Here is a 27,246-nt window from a genome sequence, read left to right on the forward strand (position 1 = left end):
AGGTTTTTAAAACAATTTGCTGTGAACATCTTTATATTTCTACCGTCCGAGAAAAGTGTACAACAGTCTAAGTCTTCTCGCAGTGATTCGGCGCTGACAAAAACACCAACTCACGCTTTCTACTTCATATCGTGTTAACTTCCGCTGTAAAACATGTACAAGCGAAGAGACTGGCGGAGGAATTCTCTCTTTATATCGATGTCCTCGAGTTGACTTCCAGTTAGAACGTACATTATTACCTAGATGTGTCGTAAAATATAATTCAGAGACGGTTATGAGAAATATGGATTACCCAAGCCTAACTTGCAGATTACCTGTTATAAGAAATTGTAGATTATCTGTTTAATTTACCTACTGTGACGTACACAATGATATATATAATAATAATATTAACTTTTGTGTTTTGTGTTGTAAATACTAGCTTCATTTCTACAATATCGTTTATGAAAAATGATTTTAACGATATTATCATGGACAGGGAAATATTAGAGACATTCGATTCAGTTAAATCTAAGACAGAATGCGCCCTGAAGTGTACGGAGAATTCTGATTGTTTGTCGTATTTCTATAACAATGTTGAAAGATCCTGTCAAAATCACCCTGTAGTTTTCATCAGTCCAGTTGATGGCGTGGCTAAACCATTTACTACCTATTCTGTAGTATTTGACGGTAAGTTATTTTATTATTTACTACATATTCTGTAGTATTTAACAGTGAGTTATTCTATAGTATTTGACGGTAGGTTATTCTATATTATTTGAGGGTTAGGGTTTTTTTTTATTATTTACTACTTATTCATTGGTATTTGACGGTATTTTGCTTTTGCAAATTATGCAGTGGCGGCATGTATACACGCCTTTTGTATGCTTGTGGAATTTCGTTTTTCCTTCAATAAAATAATATTTTAAGTAGCCACTATAGCCACATAATTGTAATTTTGATTGCTTCTTAATCAGCGCAACGAAGCACGGAAGCATGCGACCACTAATACCGTGGACTGGGGCTGGACAACCCAGTAGACGCTCGTAGTTGGAGCCTGGACCCATTTACTAATTTTTAGTATGCAGAAGCCTCCTAGTTTAAATAATCTGCCGAGGTGTTTACTCTCTAACTTTGTTGGGTTGATTTGATACCAGCCCCAACACCAAGCGTCGACCCGCACACTATTTACTTCTGTACAACCTTTGCGACAAAGTTATAAATGCGGTTGGAGTTCCCCCGATTCGCTTTTAAAAGCCGAAATGAAAGCAGTGGTATTCCCACTCCCATAAAAGTAAATGTGTGTCGTTCATAATATGAAAGGGATACTGTGGCTCTACGAGTAAGTAGCTGGCATACTAATAGTAAGTGCGGGGGGGGGGGGACTGCACCACACATAATTTACACGGACAAATCTACGGACAAGACACAAAACGCAGAAATCACAAACACACGTACATATCAAATTAAGTGAATGGATCCGGGGGCTAGCCGTAAGGATATCCCGCATGTTCATCGTGATTGCCCAGACTGGATGCACTGGTGCAGTGCGGAGTAGGGAATCTGATAAGGTACAGTCCCTAGTCTGTAGGGCGGAATACTCATAAGCATGTGCCACCCTCGGTATCCCCACTGGTCGCATCCGTTCCACTCCACTAATCCCTGGGTTTATCTATGGGGGAGACACGTATTCAAATTATCTGCCCTTGATGACTAGGCTATTGTTATCGACCAATCAAAAAATGCGTTTAATACAGAGGAAGTTGGTGAAGTATAACTGACATCTTGTTTCAACAAACAAGCTTGTCTGCGATATCACCTCGGTGGAAGCAGCCATATTGTTGTAAATGTAAGGAATGAAGCTAAGACTGTTTTTTTTTTTTTAAAAAAACCAACTGTTTTTCATTGGTTCGTGGAATCAAGCTACAGTCAAGGGCAGATAATTTTAATACGTGAATACCCCATGGATGAACCCAGAGTATAGAAGAGTACACGTAATCTAAGGCTTGTCTAAGAGTATTTGGAAAAATTAAAAGAATTCGCTCTACAGGGAAAGTTCTCCCACGTGACACCGCATGTTATTTTAGGGACTCTCAATTTGATGGTAATACATTTTACTAATTTAGAATTTTAAGAAAAATCCTAACAAACAAAATAGCAACACGATAATATTAATTGGACAATATGGGATTTATACAACAAATGTCAGATGTACAGGACAAACGGTTAAATAACATTCGGTTAAATAACATTCATTGTGTATCGATTTTGGGGAGCCACGGTGGCTGGCTGGTTAAGACGCTTGCTCGCTAGCCTGGTGTTCGGTCCCTGCATTGGCCAAGAAAGTTCATCCAGATTTTCTGGCGTAGTTCCCCCTTGTCAGTGATGCAGGACGGAGGGCCTGACAAGGACAGCTGTCTAGTCCTTCGGATGAGACGAAAAACCGAGGTCCCGTGTTTACTTTGGAATGCACGTAAAAGATCCCTTGGCAGTTGGAATTCGATATAAGAGTAGGCGATAGTGTCGCTGCCCGGGCAAAATTTCCCTCATAGCACACTGTATGGCGTATGCCCGTCTTCATTAGCCCAGTATAGGAGCAGAACAGTAGGACGTTAAACCCCATTTCATTTCATTTCAGTATCGATTTTGGTTAAACAACGCAAGCTGAAGGATGAACAAATTCTAAAGGAAGTCGTCAAATTGAAAAAACAAATAATACATTTTTATTCTTCTTTCATCAGAAACACTTCGTTAAATTGGAACTTCCGTCAATTTTGTTTTCTAGATTTTTTTTTATTATTATTATTAAACTTAAAGGTATTTTAACCACGTTAAAGGTACATTATGTAAGATTTAGATTAAGAGATGGTCGTCCTTGCTACAACAGTTTAAAAAAAGAAAATGAAATGGGGAAAATATTGAACATGTCAATCAAATGGCTTCACCCTGACTGTTTGTAAACAGTTGTCATTGTTACTGTTGCTACGAGAATAAACAAAATCTCGATTATTTCTAAATTAAATGATTAAATGACCATCGTGTTCCACTCCATTCTAAATGACAACCATCCGAAGATCTAGAGAGTTGATTATAGGCTTGTCTAAATGTCTAATTAATGATATATTTAACATTTGAGGCCAAAATAAAGACCAGCAAACGGCAAATTTAGCTCTTACGTAATTCATCTCTAATATAAAGTATAGGTTGATGAAAAATAAATTATTTTCTGTTTACGTAATGCATCTCTACTATAAAGTAAAGATCAATCAAAAATAAATTTCTGTTAATGTAATTGTGTAATTAATAATTGACATTTTAAGTGTAACACGAACCAATTATTCTTTTTTTTATAGGTCTGTTATAAAGAATATGAGTATTAAAATATATACCGTCAATGTATAGTAAGTTTCATACCGTCAATGTATAGTAAGTTTTATATCGACAAAGTATATCAAATGTTATACCGTCAATGTATACGTCAATGTATACCAAGTTTTATACCGTCAATGTATAGCAAGTTTTATAACTTCAATGTATAGCAAGTTTTTTTTTTTTTAAATTTCAATGTTTAGTAAGTTTAATAACTTTGTGAAGCTACAATGACTCTTTTAACAATCATTCTCAATCTATCATTAAATTCCATATTGTGAGCAATTTATAAATGAAGTCAAATCAACCAACAAGTCGTATTTGGAATGTCGAACACTGTGGATGATAATGATAATCCCCTGCTTGTACGTGACAAAGAGTAGGGTCGCCTGTACAACCTCGTGGGTTTTCTCCCACTGCTAAAGACTCCTACACGCAAGCGAATTATTGAAATAAAATTGAACCATATGCTAGTCCCGAAATGACCTGGTTTGTGCCGAGTGGACGTTAAACCACATTTCTTTCTCTTAGTATGTTATCAAAAATGGTATGTCAATATTTCAAAATCACCACAACATGCACGCCTACCGCTGATACTTTCACAATTATGTCAAAAGTTCATTCAGGGTTATATTTTTATTCATATTTTAGGTACCTGCAATAATTTCTGTACATATAAAAACTACAATGAACAGTATTTTAGTGTATATTTTATTTTCAACTCCTGTGTCACACTAGGACTAATAGCTGTTGTAAACATCACTTTATTGTTCTCGGGTTAAACGACCCCTTGGTGCAGAAGACCCGTACGTGCGGCAAAATAACATTACGTGTTACGATTGCCGGCAGAAACAGCTAGAAATTCAAAATTGTGCATGTCAAACGGAAGTTCCGGCTGAATAGCCAAAATAAAATGAAACCGTGACACGGTCAAATATCCACTGCGATAATCAAGGGTGATGCTATCATGGGAATATCCGATGATTGCCGAATCCGTTCCCATATATGAGTATTTTTTGGGGAATACCAGCCCTAACCCTAACCCGTTTTAGAGGAGTGAACTTGGATCCAATGTACCCTCATAAATGGGTTAGTATACCCAGAGATACTCTTTATATAAAGCGTCCATTGTGGACGAAAATTCCCAAACCTCCCCAGCTGGCCTACAATTAGCATCACCTTATAATGAATACCAGTACATTATCCAACTTTTATTAAAAGCCCAGAAGCCTGAGACCAGACAGTTGTTTTTAGTTTTTATACATCATATCGATCTAAACGTTAATGTTTCACTGTAGACATTTCCATTTTCAAATCTTTTTAAAAATATTTCCTTAGATATTCGTCTTGGTTTTTGTACTTAATCTTCATTCACATAATATTTCACTCCATTTTTTTATCGTTTTGTTTTAGTGGTAGTTTTTTGTCGTGATTGATTCCTTTAGCGAAGTCGTGGGAACCTAATAAATTAATAGATAGATTTATACATTATCAAATATCCTTTCTAAAACCAGACAGTGTATTATTTTTATCAATTCTGTTGATCAATAAATCAATGCCTCTCGAAGACCTTCCTATTTTTAAATCGTTTTTATAAACTCATGATAAAATGCCGTAAGTATTATTTTTGTTCCTTGCTAAGGGGTAGGGTGGTCGAGTGGTCAAGCTGGTGCGTTTTATGTCACAGGAGGTTTGGTTTCGATCCAAAGCTGACAACAAGTGGGTTGTCTGCCCCGTCTCGTGTGTTTTTCTCTGGGTCCTTCACCCCCTCACCCCATTGCTAAATACCTATACGACGGACTACCATGCCCTCGTGTTCCCCATACATCATACGCCCCCCCCCCCCCCAAACTTGATAACACTTTGATGATACTAGCACCAATAACAAACCCAACCAAGATCACAAACTTCGTACATATTTCAGATTCAGTGTATTACATGGTTTGTCACTACTTACGTAGATCAACGAGGTGATAGATGATCATATAGGCCTGCAGCTAAAATTTCTAGCTTGCTTAGAAACAAAATTCTGATACAAGGTCCTTTTTGCCGAGGATGAAGGCATCGGGGGATTTTCACCAATTTTTATGTCAACTTCACAGTTGTTAGTATAAATATACCATTTACTTGACAATTATGACGATTTTCATCAGGCCCTTAATCGAGTTATTGCAAACATTTTGCTTGGAACTCTCGGGATTTGTGTTCCTGGTGTTATAAGCTTTCCAAAAATGTATCGTTTGTTTATCAGGGAGGACCTTGTAACTGAAATCCACGCTAGAAATTTTGGATGCACTCCCAATAATGAGTGCTTTAATCTTACAGCTACCTCGTAGAATCTTCGAAGATTCATAAGGTTACATATCATTTTTTCAAAGCACCGATTTCAGGTTTTCGTCCCGATGCAAGTTAAAATAGACCTTCGCTTTTAGACCTAGTTTCGCCCGTCAAATAATCAATTTGTGTTTATTTTAGTATCGATTAAGCCATGAAAAATTCGATACTTACCGATAAATACAAATCATGACGCACAAGAATTTTAAAGATGCATGAAGAAATCAATGCTTTTTATTTACTTTGGAATAATCAACTGGTAATCAACTCTAACGAGAGAGATCATACTGGTCTAATGAAGACGACCGTGCGCCATACGGTGTGCTATGGGAGAAATTTTGTCCGGAGAGCGGCGCTATGGCTTACTCTTATTTCGAATTCCAACGGGAGATGCTAATTGTAGACGAATTGGGAAGGTTCGGGATTTTCCGGAGTCCACAATGGCCGCTGTATCTAAATGTGTATTTTGGGTAAAACTTACACTAACACTAGCCCTTATAACACATTTGAGGGGGTAAAAGTTAATGGGACCCAAGTTCAGTCTTTTAAAAAGGATGAGAGTTAGTATTCCCCAAAGTACTCATTTATAAAAAGCGGACATCGTGGACTTCGGAAATTCCCGATCCTTTCAAAGCGGCCTACAATTAGCATATCCCAATTCCAGCTGCCAGGGGGAACCACGCCGGAAAAACCCGATCAACCTTTCCGGCCTGCAACGGGATCGAACACGGACTTGCAGGTTAACGAACCGACGTCTCAATCACCAAGTCACTGCTGCTCTTGTACCGTTAGTTGAGGGTTTAACTCAACTAGGTCATTTCGGCACTAACATAATATATTTTCACATTTAATTTTGAGATAATTACCATGGAAATGACTTCACGGGAATAAAACAACATTTCTTATTGCTACGATATTTAACCTGTTTCCGCGTTATAAAAATCCTACGTTCATGAATGACCATTATTTCCTTTAATTTGCTTTTAATCTTACTGAAATTAGATATTTCAAGTATTTTTAAGAAAAATTAGATCGCCATAAAATCCCCTGTGGATTCTGTTATAAAATATGTTTCGATTATCTGAACTTTAAAGCGCTGTAACCTATAAACCTACATCATTTGTCTTATTAAATAGATAGAATATATTTTATTTTGTTACGATAAATCAGGGTATACATTTCTAATTAATCAAAATGACGCAATTTTGGCATTTGACGGTTTTGTCCATTGGGTTAAACGAACACATCACACCCAGTCAAGCGTCGTATTGAAGGGTATCGTTACCAGTGTGCTAGCTTATAGTGTGCTGGGTTGATCGCGGCGTCGTTTGGGTATATTAATAAGTCACGTGATATTCTACATTTGCATATCAAAGACAGCGCTGTGCGTAAGATGCTATGTAGAAAGCGTGAAGGACAAATGAGATGCGACGGAGATCAAATGTAAAATGTAATGAGAGAAATGTAAAATGATGACGCGTAAAAAACCCCACAAAACAGCATTTTCCAACAAAACATTTATCATTTGACACATTAAATTAGACGTTGTACATTTTACCTTTGCCTTAGAGGTATTTTGACTTGATCATTACCGGTATTAGGACTTTATACATTATACATTTTACATATAATCAATCGAAAAGACATTATAACAGAGAATTTAATCTTGGCACTGATACGCTTCCATAGCGTCGTACTATATTAAAAGTAAATTATTTTAAATCAAAGTACAGTATTGTGATTGTGGCAAGCTTGAATATCAGTGTATTATATTTCAATAATTGAATAATCGATGTCGTTGATGTTAAATCTTAGGTATCTACCGTAGCATTGATCTGTGTGCTGATATTATATTTGGACTGTGTTTAACCACTTCTATCACACTGGCTGACACCAACATTGTCCTAAAAGCGGCAATACGTGTACTCAAGGTGAAATCAGTTGTCATTAGTAATCAGCCTATAGTATAATGATGTTCGAGTAAAATTCGCCCGTTGCAGATCTATTTTGTAGCTTCAAATGATGTTTAAATTTGCAATATATTACTTTTTCGTTATCTATTTTTGGAAATATTATATCAATATCGGCAAGCTCTCCATCTAAATCTTCTATTCTCAAAAGTCGCCGTCCCGCCCCTCCCCCTCTTCCACACACTAACCACCCAAACGTGCATGCGCTCACAACGTCGTTTAGCAGTTTAATGTTAACATGTCCATAATCTTGTTATTGTTTATTTTTTTGTTGTTGTTTTTTTTTGGGGGGGGGGGGGTTGATTATATTGCCACTTGGTAAATTGCCCCGGAACACACGTGTTATGAAAGGGCGTATGATAGCTGACTCCACTCTCCTTTCGTAGATTCACGCCTGTCATTTTGGTTATTTCATCAGATCTTTTATTCGGTTGACGGGGAAAACGCGAAGGTGAAGACATTTTTGGATACAAGGTGGTGTACGATTAGCGGAATTGAATCCAGCCACTGTTCTGTCATTCCTGATAACAGATGTGACGTCAATAGAATCGTGACGTTATCAAACGTTTCAGGTATAGTGATTGGTCAAGATGGTTTCCTATTCAGTTGGCGCATGCCATGTCGTGTTTACTCAACTGATAGCTTTCACGGACCAGAGAGAAATTCAATTCCGGAATTCCCAGATTCCCACAGGTTCAAATTCATTGAACGATTGTTTGTCTTGTATTCTGATTGTGGCGACTGAATTTTGATAGCCCAGAAATCTATAAAAATAACAGAGGAATTATTATTCCTTCTGATTTGATATCGATTTTTCAGTAAGTAAGTAATCTTGTGTTTTCACCCCCTAGACGTAAATATATTTCCTTAGTTAAAGATGCATTATTTGAGATAGAAGTTCCAAGATAGATAATGAAATATAAATATATTGAAAATTTCATTCAAATTACTTTATTCTGAGCGAAGTTATCAATGGTTGAAGTTTTAACGGTACTTGTTAATCGAAACTGAGCTTTAATTCACCATTATTAAATTAAATCATTAAATGGCGGTCATATTTCAATCCGTTTAAATCTCTGCCATCCGATGATCTAGAGAATTCATTGAAGGCTTGTCATCTTAATAAATGTCTAAATAACAATTTACATAATATTTGAAGTCGAAATAAAGATCCGAAATGGGTCGATTTAACTCGTACATAATGAATCTTTAAATATTTTATGGAACAAGTTTTATGGATCATCTCAGTCTCATTGTTGGACAAAAAACATATTATTGATAAGCTGCAGGGGATCAATAAATTCCTTATTCCTTTGGAAAAAAGTAAAAACGAAAACAGAACAAATCGTTAAATATTTAATTAATCAATATTAAAAAATAGGTCCAAAGAATTCGGTCATTTGTGAAATGTCCTACTGTTTTACCCCGACTGGGCTAATGAAGACGGGCATACGCCAGTCAGGTCTATTTACCAAGGCCACCTGCATATTTCCTCAAGGTCACGAGATGTAAACAAGAGGCCCGTGATTGTTGCCGAGGGTTAGGGTTAGGGTAAGGCTTAGAGCTTGGTTAGGGTTATTTACATGTCGTGACCTTGAGGAAATCTGAAGGTGGTCTTGGTAAATAGATTTAAGCGACATCCGCCATATAGTGTTACCTTGACAAAACATGCAGGTGGCCTTAATATTTAGATTTAACCTATAATCGAGCACCCACTGAATCCGAGGGTTTATCTTACAGCTTTATATGTAGTGCAGTTCACCCGCACTTACTATTCAGTTGAACACAGGTCGATTTGAATCAATCATAATTCAATTGAACACAGATCGATTTGAATCAACCATAATTCAGATCATGTGTGGGCTAAATTCTATGTTTGATATTTGTATCAGTCATGGATGGGGTTTAAATGTTTATAACTAAATAATAATATATGTGGTGTCCTATAAATGGTATTTATAACTATCAAGTAATGATATTCGTGGTATCAGTTTCTTGTGGTATAAATATTATTTATAACTATACAGTAATAATATTTGGTGTGTTTTATATTTACAGTATCTGGTTCTTGTCCAATAAATGATGAATATATCAACCATAGAGGCTATAATTTATGTTACAAACCACATAAAATATCGGTGGATCGTGCTGGCGCCATCAGTAAATGTGACGGAGACGGCGACGTTCTCTTTACTGGTTACAATACTCAACAAATTAACCACGTGGCTCAACAATTAAACTCATCGTCAGGTTAGTATAACAGAATACATCATCATTATCATGAACATCGTCGTCGTCGTCATAATCTGCGTCATTATCAAGTTAGTATGACATAATATATCATCATTATCATCATCGTCATCGCCTTCATCATCATTACCACCATCTTTACCATTATCAGTATCACTATCATTATCATTACTATTATCATTACCGTTATCATCACCATTACCGTCATCGTTATCATTATCATCACCATTACCATCATCATTACCATCACCATTATCATTACCATTACCATTACCATTATCATCACCATTACCATCATCTTTACCATCATCATTACCATTATCATTATCATCACCATTACCATTATCGTTATCATTATCGTTATCATTATCACCATCTTTACCATTATCATCATCATTTTCATTACCATTTTCATTACCATTATCATTATGATTACCATCAGCATTACCATCATCATTATCATTATCACCATCTTTACCATTATCATCATTATCATTACCATTACGATTATCATTGTCGTTATCATTGTCATTACCATTACCATTATCATTACGATTATCATTATCATTACGATTACGATTATCGTTATCATTATCATTACCATGCCACAGTGGTTCAGTGCGTAAGACATTGGCTCGCTAGCCTGGAAGTCCCAGTGTTAGCCGGGAAAGTTCATCTGGATTTTCCGACGTAGTTCCCCGTTGCCCCGTATAGTCCTTCGGATTGGCATGCACGTAAAAGAACCCCATAATAGTGACGCCGTTGTCGGGGCAAAATGTGCCTAAAAGCTCCCTGTATGCCAGTTTTCATTCGGTGCCATTCTGCACACAGAGATCCATCTACTTCTTACTTCAAGAATAGATCTCTGCCTTGAATGGCCGCCATATCCAACATTTAGTATACTGTTTTATACTCTTCAAAAAGAAGTAGGGGATATTGAAATACAAATGCCTATGCAGGTTGTGTTATGATAAATAGTCATGGACACTTGACATGCTGTGAGAGTGTGTTAACAGATGAAGAATCTATCGCCCCCAACAGAACCACTGAGCTGCACATGCGACACGCAATAGCACCATACACGTGGGAGGAGGGGTTCATTGTCAAATTTGACACTTCAAGGAAGGGTTGATGAAAACTGCCGCGTGCTGGTTTATCCTATCCATGTTTGCTTTCCTATCGGTTCTTGCATAAGATTAACTGTTTAGTGTATCTTTGCTTTAGTGTGTTACGTTTAATTTGATCGGGAGTGTGTTCGTCGACGTCAACCGACAACACTGCAAGAATTGGACGTGGCACTGCAAGAGGAGTGGGTCAGATTGCCCCAAATCCTGATTGGACGGTTGATTCTGAGCATGCCACGACGAATTGCTGAATGTCTGAGGATTGGTGGAGCAATTACTCATTATTAAGACAAAAATCAAAAACGTCCGTTTTCACTTTTGACAGTGTATCTCTTTGCGAGTGAAATGTGGCCGTCGGATAAGTCGCCCATATGAACTGTTTATGTTCATGTGTAGGCAATTGGCCTGTTATTAACATACACTGGTTACCTCTAATAAAAACAGCATTGCATTTCCGCAGTTTTGTATTGTTTCTGAATATCCCCTACTTTTTTTGAAGAGTATATAATGCAGTTCTACTCCATTTCACATCTGTTATAAACACGGCGATTAAATAAACAAGTTCAATTTAATTAAATGAGAGCTGAATAAATAAACCTTGAGAGATTGAGGACAGGAGACAGATAGTGGCTACAGTTACATATGGTAGGGTGACCCACCATAAATAAATATCTCCATATATCTCGACAATTACGCCACAATATTTATATATATGCCAAGCCTCAAATCAGTTTCACACAATTATAGTCACTAAATAAACGATCATGTTGTACTTAATAAGCTATGACCATTAATCATATATAAATAATAGACTGAAAACTGGTTCCAAGAGTCGTCCATAACATCCAGACACTTTTGAGTAAAAGATAGGTTACGTGCCCGTGTTTTGAAATTAGTCTCGCTTAACCAGTCTATCGACCATTCTACGTCTGATTGAAAGGTCGGGATAATCAAGACTACTTTTTTTACGAAACGTAACAGAAAGCTAGAACAAGAAATTGAATTTAGAAATAAGCACGTTAGGTAGCTCAACAATCGTTTTAAGAAGCTTGTAAAAGTAAAATGAAACTACTGCTAGTATCATGTTCCTGCCTAACCCGAGTGATTCAGAGATATTATTTGTACTAAACCAAAAGATGCCGCTCTTAACGGTACAGTTAATGATAAAGCGATTTAAAAAATGAAACGAACGTAATTTCTAAATCTGCTGTAATAACCAAGAAGCTTAATTTAACTGATATTCAAAATCGTCAACAATAAATTTTTTACGGCTGTAATAGTTGATAGATTTGTAGAGAATTGCACGTGCCATGGCTATTTATAGTATCATACTGTCAGAAAGTTGGTCTCGGCACGGCGAATGTGCACGCTTCAGTGGTAGTCTCGAACTATCAGCGGTGGACTGTATTTCTGTGAGTACATGGGTCACCCTACATATGGCTTATTATTGTCTGTTCTCAAGCGGAGCTAACTGTACACAGACAGCCCAAGTTTCGTATGATTCGGTGCAGAACAGTAGGGCATTATACTTCATTTCATCCCCATTAACTGACCGATTCAAATCTCCTGTTTTTATGTCAAGGTTTAAGATTGGTTGTTTTACAGATTACAGGGCAGTGGCAGCGGGGTTTTATATTGATGGTAGTGACGAGGTGGAAGAGGGACAATGGGTGCTCTCTGATGGAAGTTTGATCGATTGGAGTCTATGGTTACCAGAGCAACCACAAAATAAAACAGATGAAGACTATCTAGCCTTAAGATACGAGGAAGAATATTCAACAACTGGCTTTAACGACGCTAAAACGTCTTGGCTTAAAGGAGTCGTTTGTCAAAAAGTCGTGTGATCAGATTTTTAGCTCCTTGGTCCATTTTGTACATTTTGTATTTTTATCGATCAGGTACCCTGTGTTCAACTGGTTGATTGTTGTATAGTTGTATTTTGAAACTAAACCTGCGACGCAGTTATGTCGAGTTTCAACGATTCTCTTTAACCTTTAAAATGAGGGAAAGAAATGGTGTTTAACGTCCACTCGACATAACCTAGGTAATTTCGTGACTAATATATGGTACATTTTTATGTAAATAATTCGCTTGCATGTAGGGGGTCTTTATTCGACGGGAGTGGGAAGCGACCCTACACGGATAGACACCATGTCACTTGAATCAATGACATACCTTATGATCTAAAGCGAACGTGCGCACGTCTTAGACATCTCGACCACCTAATCCCCGGTGTACTAATGGAAATTGTCATGGTAATGCAGAAACATCCGTTAAATTGCTTAATTTATTAGTCGAAATCCGTCTTCATGAGCAGTTCGGTGAAGAACAGTAGGACGTTAAACCCCATTTCAAAAAAAGGAGTTCCGCAAACAAACACATGTCGTCCGGTACTGACGTCGTTTTAAATGTTAGATCTAATTATTAAGGCCATCTGTAGATTTCGTCAAGAATACGACATGTAAACAACCTCAAACATCGGCAACAATCACGTGCCCTCACCTCGTTTATATCTCGTGACCTGGAGACATCTGCAGGGGGCCTTAATATTGAGATCTGACCCATTTTACAATAATATTTCAAACGACAAATTCGACCATTTTAGAGATTTGTTGAACTTTCAAATCATATTTATTCTCTCTAAATCTCACCATGTCGCGGTAAACTGAAGGGTTCCAAATGATCGAAGTAGATCCTGATACATAGAAAAAGTACCGGGGGAGGGGGGTCCGGACATAGATATTGATTCTTCACACGTAGTCAAGCACCTTAGCAAGTTGACGTGCTACCCATTGCTTTAACTTTCAATTTTTGATAGGCGCCACTTCCTGCAAATATATTGTGGCGGCAATTTTGGATCTTTAAGATTTCCAGTATGTAAAAAACCCTTCGAATTTGGCTGAAAAGTTCTAAGCCTTAAAACGATAGATCAATTTGGTTGAAACAAACCTTTGCCACCAACAAGTATCATGATTCAATGAATCATAGCCATAAGAACTGTAACTGTAGTGTTATTATTGTCTTTGTACCAGACCATCTTGTGAACCTACCCATTGATGTCACCACCAGTGATAAGTACCCGCAACTAAAAGGACTAACCCCAACACAGATACATGCCGATATGGTCTCCACTTTAGCGGATGATTTCCACAGTAACGAAGTGGGCTGGGGAATTTTAGGGGATGATGTCCCTTCCTTTTCCACAGTAAAGAAGTGGGCTGTGGAATTTTAGCTGTGACGATAATCGTGTCCTGGAAGGCCATCGACATCAACCATTCAAGAAAACATTACTTGGGTGCATGACATGGTGATGCCTGATTGACGAATGGCCAGTCAACATATTGCCAGTGTTGCGGGCATCTCTCATGAGAGGGCTGGGAACATTATCGCCAACGAGTTAGATATGACAAAAGTTTCTAAAAGATGGATACCAAAGCTTTCGACTGTGAATCAGAAACGTGTCAGATTCCTCATGTCCCGTGACAATCGTCGCCATTTTGAAGCAGACCTTGCTATTTTTTGGCCTTAGCCGATCCTGCTATTTTTTGGGCAAACTGGTAACCATGGATGAGACCTGTTTCCAAAATCAAAAAGTAACTAGTCGGTCGTCATTTTCCCAGTAATGATGACTGCTGAAGACAATTTCTTCCGGACTGGGATCCAGGCCGTGCATGTCAGCTGTGAATGATGGTGGCTGAAGACAATTTCTTCCGGACTGGGATCCAGGCCGTGCAACATTGAAGGTGGCTATTAGTAAAATAATTGGAAACCATTAACTTTGTGCAGGTCTTTCACAGATAGGCTTAGAACTTTTCAGCCAGCACCTATATATTGCTAGCAGTACTGTATACACTTTGACAGAAACTTATTGCAATGTTTGTGGGGTCACGGGAAGCGGGTGGGGGTTGTAAAGGGGGGGAAGGGTGTGTATATAGGATTACCTCGTTGCTCTGTGTTTTTGTTGCAATGTTAGATCTGTTCCCTGTTATTAGATGTGATGTTAAAATGTTGCCCATCTTTTAAATGCATCATCTCCAATTCGTAGACAGTATTTCGAATTTTCCTCAATTCCATTTAAGATCCGCGGTGATTAAGATCCTGGATGACTAACCTGTTGACCCCGGGTACGATCCCGGTGGTGGCCGAGACAGTTCCTGGGTAATTTGCAGCTGGTTTGCCCTGGTTATTGGACTAGAAGCTTCTGAGTAAAACGGCAAGTCCACCTAGATACGTTGAGGAACAAGAACTCGTGTCTGGTGAAGTGTAAACGTAAACGTCAGTGTCCGGTAAAAGTTGGGTTCATTTCCTGTCAATAGGAAGCTTTATTGGCAACAATAATGCGAACATATTTTCATTTATTTTTATACTATATTCATTATACAGTCACTCATTCCGGCGACAAGTGTTAAAAACAGAATTTTACAGATTTAGATATTGATAACAGATTATCTAAGATGGCTGTCCTCTATAGTAACCATGAGTACCATTATTGTATAGTCTTTTATTTACATCTGAAAAATAAAACAATAATTATTTGCGTATTAAAGGCTCAATACCACTCTTGATGTAACAGAATAATATGTACCAATATTTATCCTGGTCAACAAATTGTACTATTTTACAATATTCCAATTAATTGATGATACAAATTTCATCTTATCACACCTAATTTAAAAAATTGGAAAAATTCAAATAAATGATTTGAAAAGCCTAACGTAAACCTTTTCAAATGTGACTTGGATTTAAAAATATTTTCGAACCCTCTGGACAAGTAAAATAGGATGTAATGGATAATTTACACAACAGGTTGGAAACTTAAACATCTAATATTTAGAATAAGGCTAATATTTATTTACTGGAGCTGTCAAGCCAGCAAGAGTGTTATTGTCCCTTTAATATCGACATAATCTGATTTAAATGTTGATCTCGACATGATTATTTTCAAACACGGGGTTTGAAGATAACAGTTAAATCAATTTGACTAAAACACAGATCCTATTTCGTTTCGTTTTTTATAGTTCAAAATTTCGTTTTACTTGTCTTTACTACGCTAGGATCTGGAAGAGTTGTTATATAACCCGCGTTTTGGATGATGTGAGGGATTAGCCAATGGAAATATCTGTTACGGCGAGTTTTTGTGCGTTTTTGTACATCAACGCTGATTGGTTAATCAAATGTCTGACGTCATAGGTCTAAAGCCGCTCGTATGAAGTACACGTTACGTTAACACCACGTGTGCATCTAGTCTCACTCGTCAAACCTTACCAGTCTCCGGTACCCTACATCTAGCCTCGGCTGTATGAAGGTGCGTGATATGTACACCTACATGTATACAATTACCATACGGCTACCGGTTTAATTAACAGGAAAACTTGCTGCTTTTAGACAGAAGCTCTCAAAATTGCGTCGTTCCAAGGGTGTGTAGAGTTTGTTTTAATTGCAAATTTTTCCTTTGTTGGCAGACAATCGGATAAACATAAAAGAAAAACAGCTTAAAGCGGTCCATGCACGTTCAATTTTTTCGTCTATTAATTGGCGAAAAAATTGAACGTGTATGGGTCGCTTAAGACATTGAAAGCTTTGTAAGTAAAAACACACTTCACGGCCATTTGTAATCCGGGAACTAGAAAGTAGATCTATAGAAATGGTTCCACTACTGATGTCTTCCGCCTTACTCCAGCCACAGTAGTGGCTCGTCCTACGGAGTTCCTTTGCACAAGTTTTTTAGTCAAATGACTACAAAAAGTTTACTAGCCTATAGTCCCCTTAATTTAGACATAAACTGGTCCCAAACTGTACTGCACATAGCTTAAACATGCATTATGCAAGAGCTAAATCTGATTATTGCAAGTCTTAATTTAGGCTTCAGATGTTATAGAAATTATAAATTAGATCTTTATTTAAACAACAAGACAAAATCAACTCTGTAGACCCACGAATGGCTCGGCTACAGCTCTGATTTAAATAGGATTTCACTAATTGATTAAATCAAATAAGGGGTAACCTGATGAAAATACGTCAGTTAGATCGAGGCTAAATTTAGCCAGGCCGCTGTAAAGCGTTTCGGTATGCCATTGAAAGCTTTACTTGATAATCGAGATATGTAGGTGGAGTTAACGCCTGTCAATCAAACGATCAGCGAAGGTGAAGACACAATTCACTACCATTTCTAGGCAAATATTACAACGATGATAACTATGTTCAGAATAAAGTAATTTGACTGAATTTTTCAATATATTCTTCTTTCATCATCTACTTTTGAACTGTTATAGCAAGAATGGCCAACTCTCTATAAAAATCTCCCATAATGTATCTTTAACATATAATAAACCAATTCCCATTGAAATAAAGGTGACGTCTTACTGCATAATTATATGATTTGATGAAACCCAACTGTTACGCGAATTTGGCGAGATTTCACCAGACTGGTGTCATGGCGGCTTACATTGTAGAATGCATAATTACCACGAAGACAAACTGTTCAATAACTATTTTAGTGATCCAGTCTTCACTATATCTGATAGAATTACTTATTTCAATACAAACTGTAATGATATGTGTTGACAATTGTGCGTTTGAACCTATTTGTACTTGCGTTAGGAGTCTTAGACTGTATCAATTGTAGCGTTAAACACACGACATTTGTAGCTAGTAGATCTAATGTTCGAATTCGCCATACAGCCGACGCTAGAATAATGTACTGGAATCTGATGGGGTTTTTTTTTGTTTTTGTTTTTTTTTGCATTGTGCTTTTTGTAACGTTATTAATAAAAGTGTAATTTGTCACACATATAAGGTGTTTAATTGTTTATGATATCTGTAGCGAGCCACGGTCTCTCAAGTCTATATACCGCCACTAGGTCCCTACACTGTTAAAGATAAATGTAAAATTACAGTGAAAATATGTAATTTCTTTAACATAACGCTGTAAAAATACCACTGCATGTTTTTATACTCTAAATTTACTGTATTAGTGCCATAACATGGGATTACTGTAAAATAAATTTGGTAATTAACAATAAAAGTGTAGTCTTACAAATTAAAACTGTATTTTTATTACATGTAATCTGTATTGATACAGATTTACAGGAAACGTGTAGTAGTACATCTCTTTAGAACTTTAACATTGATAGACCTTTTAAGGCTTCATTACTTTTCGTCTATACTATTGTCCACTTATGAGTGTGTCAGGGTCACAAAGTGGGTAATACGCTGGATCGATAGCCTGGAGGTCGGGTGTTCGATTCCTGCATTGGCTGGAAAACTTCGTCCAAATTTTCCGGCGTGGTTCCCCCTTGTCAGTGATTGTTTTTAATTGAAGGAGTGTTTCAGTAATAACAATATGTTTACCAGTTGACGTTTATGTCTAAATTTAGGAAGAAATTGGCAAGGAAAAATGCTTTTAATGTTCAGATTAGAATAAACTTGAATTGAATTGAAGCCTAAAGAAAAAATAACCAATTATTTAATTGCTAAATATAAATTGCTTCCGCTTGAATTGTTTGTAATGAATGTTTTATTAGTTATCTATTAAGAAAGGTTATTCAGTGAGAGAGAGAGAGAGAGAAAGAGAGGAGACACACACACACACACAGAGTCATTTCGGGACTAACTTATAGATTCAAGTTTATTTCAATAATTCGCTTGTGCGCAGGGTGTCTTTAGCAGTGGAAGGCTAGACACAGGCAAACTACTTCTTGTCGCGTACTTGAGGGAAATCGAAACCACGCCACTTGACTCAAATACAGATCTTGTGATGTCATGCGCACTCTAATTCACTGGGTTCCTAGTTCGCGACAAACTAGTTCATTTCGGGACAAACATAATATATTGAGCAACAAAAAAAACCGTCAGTGCGATTTCAAAATCAGAGAGGCACTTGAATCAGATCATTCTAGAAAACGACTTACTAAACGGATCAAAGCAATTTTGTGTGAACAGTATGTTGACACATTAGTGATCACAATTCCAAGACATTACGAGAAGGTTAAGAGTCTGTACACAGTTTATACATCAGTATCTGGGGTGTCCATCGCAAGTGTCAGTAACAGCAGCGCAGTGTCTGCACATGGAGTGGTCTAGACGACTGATGAATGCCATTGGCACCTGGAAACACATTGGTCTCGGTACGAAGTTATTCAGTCTCCTCTGAATTTCACCCCAAAGATGTTCAATCGGGTTTAAGTCGGGACTAAGGGCTGGCCAGTCCATAATGTTGACACCGTTCTGCTGTAGAAAGTCCAGAGTAACTCTGGTTTTGTGGGCACGGGCGTTGTCATGCTGGAAAACGTTGTTTCCATAACGTGGGAAATGTGGTATGACGTGGGGTTTTGAGAGCTTGATCTATGTATCCCACTGCTATGATGCCGCCTCCTCTCCCTGGACCAAGATTCTGGAACACCACAGGACCGACTTTCTGGTTCCGCATGAAGGACCGGGCATTCTACTAATAAGTTGTCAATCCTTTGCGAATTAATGTTGCATAAAATTCCATGCATACTCATTATTATAACAATTAAGCTAATGGACACAATTAAACAACTTGTCTCTATATATTATTATGTGTATATATGGAGGGTGGAAAATGCCACTTTGCAAGCGCGTGGTAGGATCTGCCATCGACTCTAGTGGCATGGTTTTGAGCCCCCACTTGTAGGTGACAAGAAGTATGGTCGGCCGTTTACCCCGGGGTACGCCCCCCCCCCCACATACACACACGTGCAAGCGAATTATTGAATTAAAATTGAACCTTATGATGGCCCCGAAATGACCTAGTTTGTGTCGACTGGACGTTAAACGCTCTCTCTCCCTAAATCATCCGGTGTGTTTACTCGTGTTTTGGTTTCCACGCCAACCCCCTCCCCCCTCGCCTGCACACCAACGAACACGTGAATGGATCTTGGGTGGGTGTGCGTCTCTCTCTCTCTCTATCTCTCTCTCTCTCTCGCTCTCCCTCTCTCTAAAACAGACGACCAGCTTTGTATATGATAACTTCAATGACACCAGGAACAAGGTCCAATAATGGTAAAATCGAAGTTTTTAGAAACATGGACCCAGAGATTAATGGCAATATAATATAATGACCTATATGTGGTCCGTGAATTATTTATCTCAGCTCCCAGTATAGCACAACAAAGATTACTTTCATATTTGCATGTCAACCTGTTAGTGGTATTAGTTATGTAGTGTAGTTATGACAATGACAAGGAGCTTGAGAGATCATCCGTAACAAGAAATATTACCCCTACTTGAAAAGTTTTCGTAGAACATTAAATTGTGAGCTAAGTTTTAAATGGTTGACAATGATGGTCCGTTCTGAAATTATATTTTATATTTTTGTGATTGGTACTTATGCTGCTCAAACAGCCCAATCTCAATCTCAGTGCACGATAACCCAGTGCACACTGTTAAAAATAAATGTAAAATTACAGTGAAAAATATGTAATTTCTTTAACATAACGCTGTAAAAATACCACTGCATGTTTTTATACTATAAATTTAATGTATTAGTGCGGTAACATGGGATTACTGTAAAATAAATTTGGAAATTAACAATAAAAGTGTAGTCTTACAAGTTAAAACTGTATTTTTATTACATGTAATCTGTATTGATACAGATTTACAGGAAACGTGTAATAGTACATCTCTTTAGAACTTTAACATTGATAGACCTTTTAAGGCTTTATTACTTTTCGTCTATACTATAGTCCACGTATGAGGGGGGCACGTTGGCTAAGTGGGTAAGACGCAGACTCGCTAGTCTGGAGGTCGGGTGTTCGATCCCTGCATTGGCCGAGAAAGTTCATCCAGGTTCCCCCTTTTCAGTGATGCAGGACGGAGGGTCGGACAAGGATAGCTGTCTAGTCGTTCGGATGGGACGAAACACCGAGGTCCCGTGTACACGTTGGTGTGTACGTAAAAGATCCATATTAACCTGTTAAAATTATATGTATGTTTACAGTTATAAGTATACTTAAAATACAGTGTCCGATTTGTAATATCACATAGTTTGTTAACTTACATTTAAAACGATATAAATGCATATGAATACAAAGCTTATGTAAAATTACATCAAACCATATGACAGTTTACATTTTGTGAGCTGTATATTAACAGAATTGTCATTTGAAATATTATTTTTACATGAAAGATTACATCAAACGTAATGTAGAAATACAACCATATGTAAGTTTACATTATGTGAGCTGTATATTAACAGAAATGCCGTTTGAATTAGTATTTTTACAACAAATTGCAAATTAACTGTCAACTAGTGTTCAAATCGGTTATTGCCCTTCGACCACATATCGAATTTTGTGCAAAATATTTACTGTTATGTCAGTCAGATTAGTTTATTGGAGAGAAATAGGTTATTCAAAATCTGAATGCACCTAACTGGCGTATGTAGACAGTAACATGCCATATATGGGTTGTGTGGGACATTTTGCTTCGTGTCATGCCTCCTACTCTTTCCATTGTAAGAAGCAGAACAGTAGGACGTTAAACCCCATTTCATTTAATTTCTTTCCATTATCGAATGATGTTTTGCATGCTAGGCTGAAAGGTCTGAAAATCATTATGTGTTCGCCAGGATCTAACCTAGGACGACTTAGCCGAGTGGCAACAAACACTTTCAAAGTATATTTCAAGTAAATATACACTTCAAATTGTATTTTACCGTAAAATGACTGGCAGAAAGTTGCCAGTAAAATCATCGTATTTTAACACTGCCATGACTTGTAAATGTACCCCTAAATGGTAAATTGAAACTTCATGTAAATTTACAGTGAGTGTAAGATAACTTTGAGGTACAGTGAGTGTAAGATAACATTGAGGTATATTTACAACCGTAGTGTAAATTTACAGTGAGTGTAAGATAACTTTGAGGTACAGTGAGTGTAAGATAACATTGAGGTATATTTACAACCGTAGTGTAAATTTACAGTGAGTGTAAGATAACTTTGAGGTACAGTGAGTGTAAGATAACATTGAGGTATATTTACAACCGTAGTGTAAATTTACAGTGGGTGTAAGATACCTTTGAGGTACAGGGAGTGTAAGATAACATTGAGGTAAATTTACGACCACAGTGTAAATTTACAGTGAATGTAAATTTACCTCACGTTCTATTTACAAGAACAATGCAAATTTACAACAAAGTTATTTTACATTCACTGTAAATTTAAATGGTGTTTGTAAATCTAAATCTACCACTTAGGTGTAAATTTACAAGTGTTAAAATACAGTCATTTTACTGGCAACTTTCTGCCAGTCAATTTACAGTAAAAATACACAAATATTATTTACAGTGTAACCAGGAGTTTGTCTCTATTAATGGTATACGACGGAGGGACTGACAAGGAACGGCCTATAGTCGTTCGGTTGTTACGAAAAGTCTAGGTCTCGTATAAACCATTCTACGCGTGTGTTTTAAGCATCTTTTGACCATCCAAATACTAAAATACGAGTATGCCGTAGTGTCACTGCCTGGGCGAAATTGCCATAGCAAATGGTGTAGCGTAGGTCCGGGTCCGGCTTAATTGACACAGTTGGTGCAGAAATGTTAAAAGGTCAACCCCATTTTATTTCACTTCCGATCTGTTGACAGTCCCCTTGTCCTATTTAGACCTCTTGTTAGATAAATGTGGTCGTTCCGTTTTGGCGGAGAACCGTGGTCTGGTGTACAAATTGGCGTGCACGTATAATAACCTTTGACAGCTGGAATTCGATAGGCAAGGTGTCAGCTGTTCGGGCATAACACACTGTATGGCATATGTTAGTCTTCTTTAGCCCAGTCGGAGCCACGGCGTCTAAGTGGGTAAGACGCTGGCTCGCTAGCCTGGAGGTCGCGTGTAGAAAGTACAGCGGAATTTTTTGACGCGGGTTCCCTTTGTCAGTGGTGCAGGCCGGGGGGCCTAACAAGGACACCTGTCCCGTGTATGCATTGGCATTCAAGTAAAAGATCCCTTGGCAGTTGGATGTCAACATAAGAGTAGGCCGTAGTACCGCTGCCCTTGTAAAGAATTCCCATATATAGCACATTGTATAGCGTATCCCCGTCTTCATTAGCCCAGTCGGAGCAGAACCGTTTCACTGTTAGACATTGACCACACGGATAAGATCGACGGGATGCATGTTTCTAACGGTGGTGAATCAAGAATAATTTGTGATTAGTATTATAAACTTACTCTCCACCTGGAGCACAACATGACATTGATAGAGTATCGTCAGGTTCTATTTTACAATCACAACAATAACTCTCAACTTTCTTCTTCTCACCTCTCTTGATAGGTACATGGGGACTGAAATAATAATAATAATAAACTATTTAAATTGCGTAATATCCACGCATGAGTATGTTCAACGCGCAGTCCAAAAACTGGTATATAGGTATTGATATTATATACAGTACAAGTCATGGTGAACAGTTACAAGTCATGGTGAACAGGTACAAGTCATGGTGAACAGGTATAAGCCATGGTATACAGGTATAAGCCATGGTATATAGGTATAAGTCATGGTGTGCAGGTATAAATCATGGTATACTGGTGATATTATATACAATATAATTCATAGTATACAGGTGAAAGTCATGGTATACAGGTAGTGATAAAATATACTGTACAGGTATAAGTCATGGTGTAAGTCATAGTCAGGTAAAAGTGGTAGTATATGGGGGAGTGGTATAATCTACTGTACAGGTATAAGTCATAGTATAACTTGCAAGTATGTGTTCGTTTTCGGTTCGCTATTTTGAAAGATCCCCCCTTCCCCCGCCCCTCCCCAATATTAATTTCGTTACGACGGACGTGTTCAGTGCATGTATAAATCACACAATTTACTCACCTATTTCGATTGATATAGAATTCACATTTTTCTGCACCTAAAATAAAAGCCAACAACACTTATGAAAATAAAATGGGGTTTAACATCCTACTGTTCTGCTCCTATACTGGGCTAACGAAGATGGGCATACGCCATACAGTGTGCTATGAGGGAAATTTTGCCCGGGAAGCGGCACTATCGCCTACTCTTATATCGAATTCCAACTGCCAAGGGATCTTTTACGTGCATTCTAATGTATTCAAGGGACCTCGGTTTTTCGTTTCATCTGAAGGACTAGACAGCTGTCCTTGCCCGGCCCTCCGTGCTGCACCATTGACAAGGGGAAACCACGTCGGAAAATCAGGATGAACTTTCTCGGCCAATGCAGGGATCGAACACCCGACCTCAAGGCTAGCGAGCCAGCGTCTTAACCACCTAGCCACCGTGGCTCCGTAACACCAACAACACTTAAAGATACATTATGGGAGATTTTTATAGAGAGTTGGCCATTCTTGCTATAACAGTTCAAAAGTAGATGATGAAAGAAGAATATATTGAAAAATTCAGTCAAATTACTTTATTCTGAACATAGTTATCATCGTTGTAATATTTGCCTAGAAATGGTAGCGAATTGTGTCTTCACCTTCGCTGATCGTTTAATTGACAGGCGTTAACTCCACCTACATATCTCGATTATCAAGTAAAGTTTTCAATGGCATACCGAAACGCTTTACAGCGGCCTCGCTAAGTACACTCTATCATTTAGCCTCGATCTAACTGACGTATTTTCATCAGGTTATCCCTTATTTGATTTAATCAATTAGTGAAATCCTATTTAAATCCGAGCTGTAGCCGAGCTATCCGTGGGTCTACAGAGTTGATTTTGGTCTTGTTGTTTAAATAAAGATCTAATTTATAATTTCTATAACATCTGAAGCCTAAATTAAGACTTGCAATAATCAGATTTAGCTCTTGCATAATGCATGTTTAAAAACAAAGTGACAAGCAGTAGGCCTATAATTATAATCAAATGGTCGTTACTATCACTGAGAGGGATGTCTAGTCGTTCGGATGGGAAGAAAGCCGAGGTCCCGTGTATATATTTGCATGCACGTAAAAGATCCATTGGCAATTGGAAGTCAATATAAAAGTAGGTCGTAGTTCCGCTGTCCGGGCAAAAGTTCTCGCATAGCACACTGTAAGGCGCATGCCCGTCTTCATTAGCCCAGTTCGGAACTGTAGGACGTTAAACCCCATTTCATTTCATTTCCCTTGTCGACAGCAATGTATCTATAAACAAGACAAACGGTCTTCTCGGTTATTGTCGGTGGTAAGTAGGACCCAGGAATTATTATATCAACAATAAACCTCTAAATAAATTCTTATTGTGGTTTTCACTCAGATGCTTTATTTAAATCTAGTTTTCTTTACCTTTTCCAAAATCATCAAAATAACACTGTGACGTCACAACGGTTAGCAGAAGTGAAAGTGTAATGAAGATGGCGGCAAGGGTTTTCATCATGGAAGCTGAAAATATGCTAAGATATAAAATATGTCATTTTATTTCATATCATTGGATGTACTTCTTATGGACAACCAAAATTAACACGTACTAAAACCACTACAGACTATATGTGTACAGAATTAAACTTATGAATTAATAATAATAATAATAATAAATTATGAATTTGTAGAGCGGAATTCTTTCCAGTGAACTCCTCAAGGGCTCTGGTCATATATTTGCTTGAAAATAATGTCTTAAACTTTGACTTAAAAGTGTTCAATGTTTCGGATCTTTTGATGTCTATGGGAAGTCTGTTCCACAAAACTACACACCATCTCAGAAAAGCATTATAGATTATTACGTGTAATGTCTATAGAATTAACTGTAACATTATTAAAACTACTATAGGTTACACGTGTAATGTCTATAGAATTAACTGTTACATTATTAAAACTACTATAGGCTACATGCGTAATGTCTATAGAATTAACTGTTACATTATTAAAACTACTATAGGTTACATGTGTAATGTCTACATAACATTTAACTCGTATGGAAACCACTATAGGTTACACGTGTAATGTCTATAGAATTAACTGTTACATTATTAAAACTACTATAGGCTACATGCGTAATGTCTATAGAATTAACTGTAACATTATTAAAACTACTATAGGCTACATGCGTAATGTCTAGAGAATTAAATTTAACTCGTATGGAAACCACTATAGGTTACACGTTTAATGTCTTCATAACATTTAACTCGTATAAAATCACTATAGGTTACATTTTTAATGTCTACGTAACATTTAACTGGTATGTAAACCACTATAGGTTATAAGTGTAATGTTTACAGAACTCTAAATTGAACTCGTATGTAATAGACTTTATCAGGCACCCTATGAAAGTCTACAGAAATTACACGTCTGTAATTTGGCCATAGAGGCATATTCATGGCCGCCTTGTGGAGTGAATCCCGTCAAAGCTACCAATCACTGTTTTATAAAAGGACAGGTCAAGATATTTCAAGGTCGGATGTTTTCAACAGTTGAAGACCAAGTCCTTAGTTTCAATTTCCAAGGTTTAAAGTTTAAAGCTCCGTTAACACAGAACGTCATCAAACATTAACTGAAAAGGGGGGATAATGTGTTTAACGTCCTACTGTTCTGCTCTGACTGCATTAATGAAGACAGGTCACCAAACACTCGGTCCACCCAACCTCCAATAACATTTAACAATTTTATTTTTAAATTTCTTGATAGACGCGGATTGCAACGTTTAAAAAGTGGTGCAATAGACTAAAACTACTTAACAACAACAATTAAGGTCGTTTGATGACCACTGGTTCAAATGTTAATAAAAATAATTTTAAAGTTTATCATTTTTACCTTTTTCTTTTGCCTGTACCCTTTTCCAGCTTATGAATGAATGAATAGTTAGTTATTATAACAACTGTTAGTCGCAGGTTTCAGGTGTAAATATTCTATTATATTTGTTATTAATGATAATTATAAAATCGATAGATAGAGTAAATAATAATAACTGTGTAGGTCTGTGCTAGAAACCTCATCGACCGTTCTACACGCCTATAGACTTAAGTCCAGGAACATTTCTGATTTTAAACTGTAATTTATGCAACTGATTGTATTGTCCGAGTCAACATATGGTAGACTTTTATTTGGAGAAATAATGAATGAATGACAAGTGAACGCCTTATTCACTATTCAGAGAAAGAGAGAGAGAGAGAGAGAGAGAGAGAGAGAGAGATGGGGTTTAACGTCCACTCGACACAAACCAGGTCATTTCGGGACTAACACTCGTTTCAATTTTAATTGAATAATTCGCTTGCGCGTAGGGGTCTTTAGCAGTGAAAGGAAACCCGAGGAATCGG

At 37.4% G+C, this 27,246-nt stretch overlaps 2 long non-coding RNA genes across 2 annotated transcripts; one reads left to right on the forward strand and one right to left on the reverse strand.

Annotated features, from left to right (window-relative positions):
- The first annotated feature begins 169 nt into the window (after nt 1-169).
- LOC126831614 (uncharacterized) lies at nt 170-12,939 on the forward strand. Its single transcript, XR_007684219.2, has 3 exons — nt 170-669; nt 9,711-9,902; nt 12,632-12,939. It is a non-coding gene; the product is annotated as an uncharacterized LOC126831614 (long non-coding RNA).
- A 2,429-nt stretch (nt 12,940-15,368) lies between these two features.
- LOC126831606 (uncharacterized) lies at nt 15,369-26,870 on the reverse strand. The gene is made up of 5 exons (XR_007684202.2): nt 26,744-26,870; nt 25,283-25,378; nt 23,873-23,909; nt 23,215-23,328; nt 15,369-15,537 (listed from the first exon to the last, which is right to left on the reverse strand). It is a non-coding gene; the product is annotated as an uncharacterized LOC126831606 (long non-coding RNA).
- Nucleotides 26,871-27,246: the final 376 nt, after the last annotated feature.

The sequence above is a fragment of the Patella vulgata genome, chromosome 9, assembly GCF_932274485.2.
Source record: "Patella vulgata chromosome 9, xgPatVulg1.2, whole genome shotgun sequence".
Lineage (NCBI taxonomy): Eukaryota > Metazoa > Mollusca > Gastropoda > Patellidae > Patella > Patella vulgata.